Below are 11,510 nucleotides of genomic sequence, written 5' to 3'. Positions count from 1 at the left end.
TTAGGTTGATGCAGTGAATGGCCTGGATGTTGGGTGCAAGTTCCACTTCTCTCCTTCCTTCCTAAAGGGAAAGCTTCATGGCCTATATACACCTTTTCCCAACCTTGTAGATCATGCTGGCTGCTGAGAGCCAACTGCCCATTTTTGTTCTTATCTACCCCTAGACTTTCACACTTTACTTATTCCCTCAACACTTCACTCTGGGTTAAGTGGGACCGAAGTAGATCTCCTGGGCAATGCCTCAAAAGACTAGAGACACTGAATGCATGTTTTACTCTCTCCTTCTCCCAAGGAAGACATCTCAGTCCAAGGTGATGTCTCTCAGTGCTGACCTGAGACAGCTTGGGGGAGGGTCTAACATGGAAAAAGTGAAACTGCTCTTCTTACCCATTTCAATGAGTTTACTCTTGGATTTGTGCTCATCTGGGACGTTGCAGCCTCTTAACTGGATCCTGGAAATTGCATAAAGTTATTTTGATCCATACATTGATGTTAAATCAGTGTTTCTGTGACAGAACAAGGGCTGGGACTTCCTAAGATCTTGCTAATAACCCCGAGTCACTTTTATATCTAGAAGTTCTATTTGATTTCATTTAACTCTGTTATTGAGTATTTTTATATCATTTTTTTTGTTTGTTTGTTTTGGATCCTTTTTATGTGTATAATAGGGTTTTTTTAATTTTTTTTTTTGCGGTACGTGGGCCTCTCACTGTTGTGGCCTCTCCTGTTGTGGAGCACAGGCTCCGGACGCTCTGCGGCATGTGGGATCTTCCTGGACCAGGGCACGAACCCATGTCCCCTGCATCAGCAGGCAGACTCTCAACCACTGCGCCACCAGGGAAGCCCTGTGTATAATAGTTTTAAACAGTTTTACTTAGTAGCTCAATGATGTACTCTTCTTTCTAATCACCCCCTGCCTTTCACCAAAGACACTGTTGTACAGGTGTATTTGGTTTGAGTGTGGCTATGCCAAGAAGCAGTGGACACGATGGCTCTGAAATGGGGAATGTACCTACATTTGTGTGTGTGTGTGTGTGTGTGTGTGTGTGTGTGTGTATTTTTAGGTGGTCATTGAGATGGTAGAGCACATACATAAGATTAAACATCTGTAATTTAAAAGTGCATAAGAATTAATTGTTCTAGGGTGTGGCAAAGTATTATCAGAGTCTCAGAGGATTCGCACCTCTAAAAATGAAGAATATTCTCATCTGAAATGAACTACTCTAATAAATGTTGATTATAATCACAATCATCACAATAATGTAACTGCTATTTTGAGCAGTACTTTTTTTAAAGTTTTTTTCCATTGTTGAGATGATTCAGCTGTTTTGGAAAACAAAACAAAGTACAAATGAGTGGGTGAGTATGCCATGAAAGCCATTCTTAAATGATTAAAGCCCTGGCTATCTCAGTTATTGTCAGCATTGTACCTGCCTCCTTCATAAATACTGTTTTTAACGGTCAGCCTACACAACATTAAAGGTCTCCCTGGCCTCTTTACTTGGTCTGAGGGTCCCAGAAAACTGCAGTAATTCTCAAATCAGTATGTTCCCTTTTCACTATACTGTTATCACTTGTGATTACAGCTAGGGAAGGAGCTATTTAATTTAAAATCCTGGGCCTGAATTTTCTCCCTTTAGGTTATCTGCTCTCACTGAACGCTTGTTGAAAGCAGATCAGAGGAAAAAGGAAGAAGAGGGTCCCTACACTCATCGGAATGGCTAGTTTCCTACATTACAGACAGAATACATTTCTAAATCCTAGCCTCAGAAATCAACCATTTTAGGTAGGACACCTGATTATAAGAGACAGAAACACAATTTTAAAAAACCTAAGGAAAAAAAAATGTGGATGAGAGAGGTTTTGTTTGCTTTGCTTGAAGAGTACTGGGGGCTTATACTCAAACAAAGAGTTGAACAACCAACCTCAGAAAACAGAAACTAAGGCAGTTCTGGTCCTCAAGTAATGAAAACCAGGATCCAATGTTGTCAGGTTTCTCTCCCTCCTCCACTTCCTTTTTCATCTCTGGCCTTGCCTGTTAGTTTTCCTCTTTCTTATTATAAGCCAGTGTCTTCACACAGTGGGAGACTTTGACTCTAGAAGCAGTGGGTTCACAGCCTCACAGCTTCAGAACAGAGATAACAGAGTTCTTTCTTTACAGCTCCAGTGAGAACTATTCCTGGAAAGGAATCCAATTAGCCAGGCTCAGCTGGAGCCACATGCCCACCACTTAGATAAGTCATTATGACTACGGGCTAGGGAGGATTACTAGGATTGTCCCCAAGTTAAATTGTGTCCTCTTCTTTGACTACCACTGAACTTTGATGAAAGTTGCTGTCAAGGGGTATGGAGGTGTTCTCTGAGGGCCATGGGGTAAGAGGTAGAGAAGGGGGTACTATCTACAGCAGAAAAGGGAGGGATTTATCCAGAAAAAAACAAAACAAAACACATCAACCTCAGTAACCACCAGCATAACACTGATTTTATGGGATGTTATGTTCTCAGTTCCAACAGTTCTCCTGACAAATGAACTTTGTGAACTTACAAGATGGGGACCGCCTATATCTGAAAAATTACTCAAGGGCAAAAAAGAAAATAGTTATGGGAGAAAGTACATCATGTCATTTATCATCTGTTTTCCCCTTGAAGAACAGGTGTGGCTTTCCTTTGGGTTTTTGGTCTTTCCAATGAGGTCGCTTCCTTAGTTGATAGTCCAGAGCCCTTGAGCTTTAGGTCAAAGTCCAAAGTCAATCTGATTGCCAGCTTTAATAAGGGCATATGTAGCACAATCTCTCCTATCTTCTGAAGACTGAATGAGGAAATTCCTCACTTTTAATAGAGTATAAAACATATAGGTTACCTTGTTCAGGTCAGTGCTTATTACATATAATATCAAAGTTTAAATTAACACCATAAGATAGTATGTACGTATACTCTCTATATTTTACTCTATTCTAAAATACCTGCTCTAAAGTTCACATTAGAATACTCCCTATGATGAGATTTTTGTAGTAATTATCCTTATACTACACAGACATATTTTCTTTAGACGATTACTACATAGAAACTGTATGGTGTGCAGTGTATTCATTTTATATGAATGACAAAATATGAATGAATACATCTCAAAAGCCATTCTAGTCTTATTTGGCCATATAGCCCTGCCCTAGGGCATATGAGTAGCTCATCAGTTCTGAAGAAAGAACTGTAGTAACACAGTGTAGGAAAAGTTACTCAAAGATCTTTGGCAGAGAACTCTGGAAAGATTTTTAAAAAGTCATTTCATGGAATTACTTTACAAATGTTAAAAAAAGAAAGAAAGAAAGAAAGAAACAGAACATGGAAAGTTTCCAAAATTGGAAAATACAAAATCCAACAATCAAAACTGAAATATAGTTCATAACACTACCAGATTCCCAACAAGTTCCTAAGGAAAAACTCACAGAAAAAGTTAACTTCTTGTTGTTTGTAAAATAAAAAGGCCCTCTTCTTCTATGTTTTTTTTTTTTCTCTTTCCCTTCACTGTGGAAGAATGTAAGATTTCATAACAACAGATATGCAGTTTGCTTTTGATTGAGTCACTTTATGCAAATGTTTCACTATGCCAAAAAAGAGAATTGGGCAAGAAAATACTCTTCCTATCGCCGGCTGGCATTCCTCATTTACTCACTGGAGCATTTGAGGTGACAGCATGGTCCTCAGAAGTTGTCACGTTCTGTGATTTAGTCATAACCACTTACGTTCAGAGCCATTGAACTAAAGAGCTTTGCTTTGGGAACACTTTATGTACCCTGTGTGCAACAGGCCAGACTTCTTCAAGTAATCTTCAACTTTTACTGCAACTGATCTCAGATTTGTAGCATACAGGAAACAAGTAACAAACCTTGCCCTGTTTTCAATCTTTTTTAAAATGCTTCTGTGGGATATGAATATTTTATTATTTTCTCAGCTGATGGTGAGAAACCCACTAAGATTTGCATCTGCTCTGTTGCAAAGCATTTTGATTGTTTACTTTGTCCCTAAATTATTTCTTTTACTCAGATCCATTTAACTGTCCAACTCATCCCATTGGCATAGATGGAGTATTAAATGGAGTTAAAGATTAACAAGCTCATGTGACTATTGTTTCAATTCAAAGGGAAATTTGATCCCTGGGACAGAAAATGGACTTATTTCATAAACAGAGTTAGTGATAACTCTCGTGATTTAATTTTGAATAATTGTCTAATATCCATATACATCTCCCCAACTTTTAGCTAGACTTCTTGAAATTCACAATTTTAGAAATTATGTTAGGAGAAGCAATGGCAAGTACCCAAAGAATGAGTGTCTTGAAATTCAGTAGTTGTGTTTTTTAAGTGCAGAGAGGAAGTAATTGAGTGGAATTATTATACATTAAACAGCTTAATGTTAATTTTTCATGTTTTGATATTTTTTCCTTTTTTTATAACTAGCTGAGACTGGACAGTGAAAGGAATAAAGAGAAAATGAAATCAAATTAGAGATCAGAAAGTTTTAGTTCCAGCCCTGGCACAAAACCATATGTCATTTAGAACAAACTACTTCAACTCTCTGAGATTCAGTTCTCTACCTGGGTATTATTTAATGATAACTGCTGTAACAAACACCTGTAAAAAACTCATTTATTGTGTATTAATAAATCAGTAATTATTAATAAATAATAAATTATATTCTCTGATCTCAAAGTTGGATGAAGATTTTCTTTATCAGGTGACTCTTAAATGGCCCTTGGGGTAGCACTCTGACAAGATGTAATTTAGGGACCAGTCCCCTTGCATATTGTGCCTTTGTTATTTTGGAGTCCTTCATTTTTGGCTCCACAGGGAGAAAGCAAGAAAGACCTTGTAGGATCATCTGAGAGCCAGACCTGAAGATAGCTTCTATCATTCTGACTACATTCCATAGACAAAAACTCCATGACATCCACAGAGTGGATAACCTACATCAATTCTGAAAATTAATGAATAAAGTGAATTCCTTAGATATAAGGTAAGCTGAAACGTTGGACACACAGCATGATAGCATTATCTTTGCCACAAAATGTTAAATGAATGGGGTTAAATGAGTTTTATATTTCCCTCCAAGGGTATGTAATTTAATGGAAAAATTAAAGAGAAAATACAGAGTAAGATTCAAGGAAAGCAGAACTAAGTCGAAGTTTCAAAGAGCAGCATAAAAGACTAGACCGTGAAACCTTGGAGAGCAAGAACCCCATGTGATGTTTCTCATAATTTATAACACATTTGCATGCAACTTACAGACACCTATTAATGTTTGCTATTCATGATACTGGAAGCTTACAGACTTGAAGGTAAGATGAAACTGGTGAACAGAGCAAAATAGACTGGGTATTCTTGAGGACAAACTTTTTTACCTCAATATGTCTTTATTAGCCAGTCTTGGCACGGATAAAAAAATCACTGTGGAACCAAACAGTCAGCTCAGAAGAGAACATCCTCCCACATGGTCGTTCCCCTTTACATGAACATCTCTATTTCGGCTGAAGGACCTGGGTCACATTCCCAGTCATGGCAATGCAGTTGTGTATATCGTAACAGTGAGGGACGCTTTCTAGGGAGAAGGACAGGCCTTCAAAGCTCCTCAAAATTTTTTATTTTAAAATTTTCTATTGGGTTTATTTGTTGGTGGTGGTTTTATTTTGTTTTTGTTTTTTTGTGTTTTTTTTGAGATAAAAAACAAACGCTCGTGGATCAAAGAGTCTTGTTTTTGTAAGGAGTTTTCCAGAATCCATAAACTATCCGTGAAGATAATTCTTCGAAAACACAATGATTTCAACAAAATAAAACAAAGCTCTTGGACTTTTGCCCTTCATTGTCAGAATCAAAGGCGTGTCTCAATTAGAAAACCCTTTGCTATAGCCTACGCTCATGGCTTGACCGTTGCTTGCTGATTTCTATCAGTTCTGATGCCAATCTGAGCCTGTTCTCTAAACTCTACAGGAACAGTGAAAACACTGTCTTAAAAACACACCCGCACTCTCACACCAATAGAGGAACAAATAAACTTCGGAGAAATTTATTAATAGTCAATATTTATTAAGTCCTTAATTTGTGCTGGACACTGTTCTACGATGTTTTGTATGTATTAACACAAGTAATCCTCTCTTTGAGAGAAAGTTACTATTATGAACCTCATTTTACAGATGAAAAAACTAAGGAACAACAGTGTGAAATATTTTTCTCAAAGTAACGTACTTGGAAAAGAAGTAGAGCCAGAATTCAAACTCTCATCTTTCGACTTCAGATCAAGTTCTTAAGTGCATTGCCTATTGCCTGCAGTGACATGAAATACCACAACCCGTCATTTCCAACCAAAAAAAAAAAAAAAAAAAAATCTGAACTGAGAGGGATTTTTTTTTTAAGAGGATGATGCATCCACTCTGAAAATCAGAGAATAAAGAGTTAACATTCTAATAGCTCACATATGTCTTCTAGCATCTCTGACATGTAAAGAGCTTGAAGTCATCACTTTCATCTTTATAACCAGAAAAAAACTAAGCCAAGTAAAATGAACTAAAAATCAACAAGTCTTCTTGGACCTACCAGAGAACTGAGGTTGTTGGGAAAACTGCCACCCCAAAATCTAGACAGGTGACTCCAAAGAGTCACAGCTGAGATCTGTTTACCCGAAGAGCAGAAATCACTGGAACCATAAACTGGTAGGAACACTTAAACGGTAATTTTGATAAACTGCTGGAGACTGAATTGGACCAACCTATGGGAGAGAAACTCCTGCTGGTCGGAGTCTTATGGGGCCTCACACTTTCCTGGGCTTTAACCTCCAGGAAACCCACTAGGTCCTCATGGTGAAATTCTGAGAAAGAGCCCCTCCTGGCTCTGGCAGGAAAAGAGGAAGAGTAACAATTGTGAAATATGCCTAAAGTCTTCTCCACAACAAAGGGCTATTCTCCAGGGAAAAATCAAACTTCATCAGAGTCTGTCATACCTGCAATAAGGGCACTTCTCTCACTTGCGTCACCCTCTAGATTTCATGATTCACCAAAGGAGGTGAGGAGATCTAAAATATACATGTGAAAGCGCACACTTCTGAGCCCAGCGGGTGCCAGGTAGACAGTCATCATGAAGTTCAATCCCTTTGTGACCTAGGACTGCAGCAAACACCACTTCAGTGCCCCCTGGCCCATGTCTGCCTGGCTCTCAGGGGAGATGCAGCAGAAGTACAATGTCTGGTCTATCTGCCTCTGCAAGGACGACGAGCTCCAGGTGGCCCAGGAACACTACACAGGTCAGCAAATTGGCAACGCAGTGCAGGTGCACAGAAAGAAATATATCATCTACATCAAGTGGGTGCGAGAAAGCTAAGAGTACAATTGTCCACGTGGACGTCCATCTGAGCAAGGTGGTTATCACTAGGCTAAAACTGGAAGAAAAAAAAATTCTCGAATGTAAAGCCAAATCGTGACAAGTTGGAAAAGAGAAAGCCTATGATATAAAGAAGAACTTATTGATTAAATACAGGATTGACTATAGCCAGTTGTGCAGCCACAATTTAACTGTAGATTTTTAGCTAGTGTGTATTCCTTTGGAATTTTTCAAGATATCTCTTGTAAGTTTCATTTCCCTCCTGTTTTATTATTGATCTGTGGCTCTGTAAATAAGCTTCTGCAATTTTGATTAATAATCCTGAGAATAAAAATTGAAAATGTTTCCTAAAAAAACTGTGAAGGTCAGAGCACAGGGACATAGACCTATGAAAAGAAAGCAATTTAATCATATGATTACAAAATGGTTCTTCTCCCTCACCCCACATTACCACCACACCAACAGCCCTCCAGCAGAATAACAGTGGATTGCAGCTGCTAGTTTTCCAAGACACAGACTCCCTCTGGGGAGTAATATTTAGGAAAGTACAAAGTCAACAGGGGAAACAAAAACAAGGACACTAAATTCACTGGGAGACTCTGGCACCTACAGCTACAGTAAACATTAAGCACAACCTACTCTTACCCAGATTAACACAAACTTCACACTAAAGGCCTATTTAGCTCACTTCCTATTCTCCAACACATAATGTCAGGCTTTCAACAAAAATAACAAGGCAGGCTACAAGGCAAGAAAAGACAGAAGGATCAAAGCAAGTATCAGAACTAAACTCAGATGTGGCAGAGATGTTGGAATTATACTGGAAATTTAAAGTAACTATGATTAATACGCAAAGGGCACTAATGGAAAAAGTGGACAGGATGTGAAAACAAATGAGTAATATAAGCAGAGAGATGGAGGCTCTAAGAAAGAATCAAGAGGAAATGCTAGAAATCAAAAACACTGTAACAAAAACGCAGAATGCCTTTGATGGCTCATCCGTAGACTGAACACGGCTAAGGAAAAACATCAGTGAACTTAAAGATAGATCAATATAAACTTCCCAAACCATCAAGAAGGTGAAAAGACAATGTAGGTAATAGGAGAAAAGTTTCCCCAAACATATTGTAATTAGTATACTTGTACTGGTATCTAGTACCAGAACTTGTATCTAATAAGAAGTTCAACTCTTGATTAAAAATCTATGTGTGATTTTTCATATCTGAGCAGAGGCAATCACAATGGCTTTACCAGGCAGGCCTCATATGGGAAAGCTTTCCCTCCTCACATCGAATTTGGTGCATAGCTATGCATTGCAGTTTCTGAAGAGAGTTGTAGTCAAGGACTCAAGCCTCTCTGTCTGGTCAAGGTCATGCTCTTTTTTTTTGCATTCCTAACTCCATTCCTAGCCTTGGGCAGATCTTCCCAAACACCTCTGCTAAGACCTCCTTATGTAGGGGAGGAGGAGAACACCTTGAAGACACTTTAAACTACTCCAACTCGGTACCCAGCACTTTCACAAGCTTTACCCCTGTTTCTCCTCCCAAATCCATGGTCCACAAAACTGCTAGAGGCTTTTGTTGGGGGCTTCCTTGACCACGAGACAAGCCCCGCACCAGACTGATCCACGTGACTCTCAAACGGTACATTATTCCACAGGGAAAAATGGAACAGGGGAGTCTGCACTTTCTCTGATTTTAACCTCTTGTTTATACCATCTTGGTTAGTGATTAAAGGCTTAACTCCTTCATTTTTGCCTTGTTGCTTTACATGGCTACTCTGACACCTGGCAGCTGTGCTCTGTCTCCCAGCTCAACTGCACTCATGAAATCTAAAATACATTTTAAAAATTGTACAGCTCAATGATAAAATAACCCAATTAAAAGATAGTCAAAGGATCTGAGCTGTTACTTTTCCAAAGAAGATAAACAAATGGACAAAAACCACATGAAAATATTCTCACCATCACTAACCATCAGGGCAGTGCACAGCAAATGAGATAACACTTCATGCCTACTAAGATGACTATAATAAAAATAACAATATAACACAATAATGGGTTGTCAAGGATGTGAAGAAATTGGAACCCTCATACATTGCCAGTGTGAATGTAATATGGAGCAACTGCACCATATTGCAGAAATATGAATGTTAAAAGTGCTTCTGGGGGTATGTCAGATAGAAATGAAGAGTATGTTATGGGTAACTGGAGGAAAGGTCATCCTTATCATAAAGAGGAAGAGAGCTTATCTGAATTGTGTTCTGTTGGGCTGCAAGAAGAAATTGTAAGTGGGGAAAGTAATAAACCAAAGAAGGAATTTTTAACCAGAATGCGAAGATGTGGAAATTGTCAGCCAATCCACGTTGCACAAAATGAGTAAGCATGTTCTGGAGGGAACACCAGGGGTGTAGCTGGACAACCGTTTGCTAAGGAGACTAGGCATGTGATTTGTGAGTCCACTCCACCATTTCAGCAGAAACACTTGCAGCTTGGACTGACGGAGATAGAGATGAGATGAAATAAAGGAAGGCTGTCAGACTTCTGGGATTCTACAGGCAGGAAACAGGCAAATAGAATTATCTGGCTGTGAATATCAGTTATTCTTTGAGAAAAGGGAAGAATGACCTCAAGGGAAGTTCAGAGGCCAGTGGATCTGTCGTTGACATTAGGACTTTGAGGCTAAAGGCCAAGGGAGGCTTCTCAGTTCCAAAATGTAGGGCCACATCATGAGTTCCAAGGGGCGGGGTTGCTTCCCAGGAGCAGAGGAAGCAGATCATCACCCAGGGCTGCCACCGAGGGCCCCAGAAGACAAAGCATTCAACCAAAGAGGGTTAGTCTCAAGCCTTAAAATCTAATGGAATTTTCTTTGCTAGTTTTCAGACTTGTTGAGGACCCATGACCCCCTGCTTCCTTACCATTTCTCAGTTTTGGAAAGGGAATGTCTGTTCTATGTCTGCCCCATCATTGTAATTTGAAAGCCCCCTGAGATCATAAAACATTTCTTCTTTTAATTTGCTATTGATTTTCACCCACATCCTCCTTCCATCCTCTCAGTACAACCGTAAGGTTCAGAAGAGGACTGACCCATACAGGCGGCAAGAGGGAGTCTTGTCAATGTCTTCCCCTTTGTCCATTTCAGTCAAATGGAGTAAGGTTGGATAAATACAAGCTTATGACTATCCCATTCACTGGGTAGGAAAGCAGACAGAGATCCAGCTTAGGCAGGTGGGGAAAAACAACAACCCATAATTCCCTTAGGAAACTGTACAGTGATATTTAGGGCTACCATCATGGTGTCATGCTAAGCAATTGATTCTTTACCTGAAACTCTTACATGAAACCCAAGTCCTGACACTACAGTATCAGGTAAGGATAAAGAAAAAAATTTACAAGTAGAGAAAAAGTTTATGTAAGTTCCTATGCCCCACCCCCTCCTCTCCATCTTCTCCACAGTTTCTCAACAATCTATCTAATGACAACCCCCCCTTACTTCTATGCATATTAAATTTGAACACACATTTATCCAATCTTGGAAGCCATCCCTTCAGTCTATGATCATTCTCAATTTAGTAAGCAAGTGTTTCATCTGCTTATTCCAATTTGTAGTCAACCCATGACTTTGTAGGGGTAAACTTCCTTGTATATGATGCTTTTTAGTTCACATTGCAGTGTACCTGTGATAAAATTGGTTCTTTGATTAGGTGATAAATAAGCAAGAAGTCCAAATTGAAACTGTATTTTCTGTTCTAGCTTCTACTGTGTTAGGGGAATTTGCTTCAGCTACCAGATATGCAAATCCAAACCCAGAATGAGTATCTATCCCAGTGAAGACCCATTGGAATCCACCACAGAATCATAAATTTACCTGCCAGCTATGGGTGGACCCAGATCACCTTGGTATGAAGCCCATGGCTAGCTTTAGTCTCTCATGTTCTTGTCAGCAAAAATAACAATTTTTAATCACCTTTCAAGTTTCTGAGTGAGATAGTTGAATACATCTTTTTCCTGCCCATTGTTGCGTTGCTTGAATGTCTCTCCAGCCACTGATCTCCTGTATCCAAAAGTCTACCCTCAAAGTGCAAGTGGGGCATTTACTTTTTGGCTCGTCACCTTAGAAATGGGAAGGGGGCTTTTTGATGTGCAAA

General features: G+C 39.2%; 1 pseudogene; it reads left to right on the top strand.

The window, feature by feature from the left end:
• Window positions 1–7,121: 7,121 nt before the first annotated feature.
• LOC137227139 (ribosomal protein uL24-like pseudogene) lies at window positions 7,122–7,526 on the top strand (annotated as a pseudogene).
• Window positions 7,527–11,510: the final 3,984 nt, after the last annotated feature.

This window comes from Pseudorca crassidens, chromosome 7, assembly GCF_039906515.1.
Source record: "Pseudorca crassidens isolate mPseCra1 chromosome 7, mPseCra1.hap1, whole genome shotgun sequence".
NCBI lineage: Eukaryota > Metazoa > Chordata > Mammalia > Artiodactyla > Delphinidae > Pseudorca > Pseudorca crassidens.
This window is presented reverse-complemented; position numbering and strand designations above follow the sequence as displayed.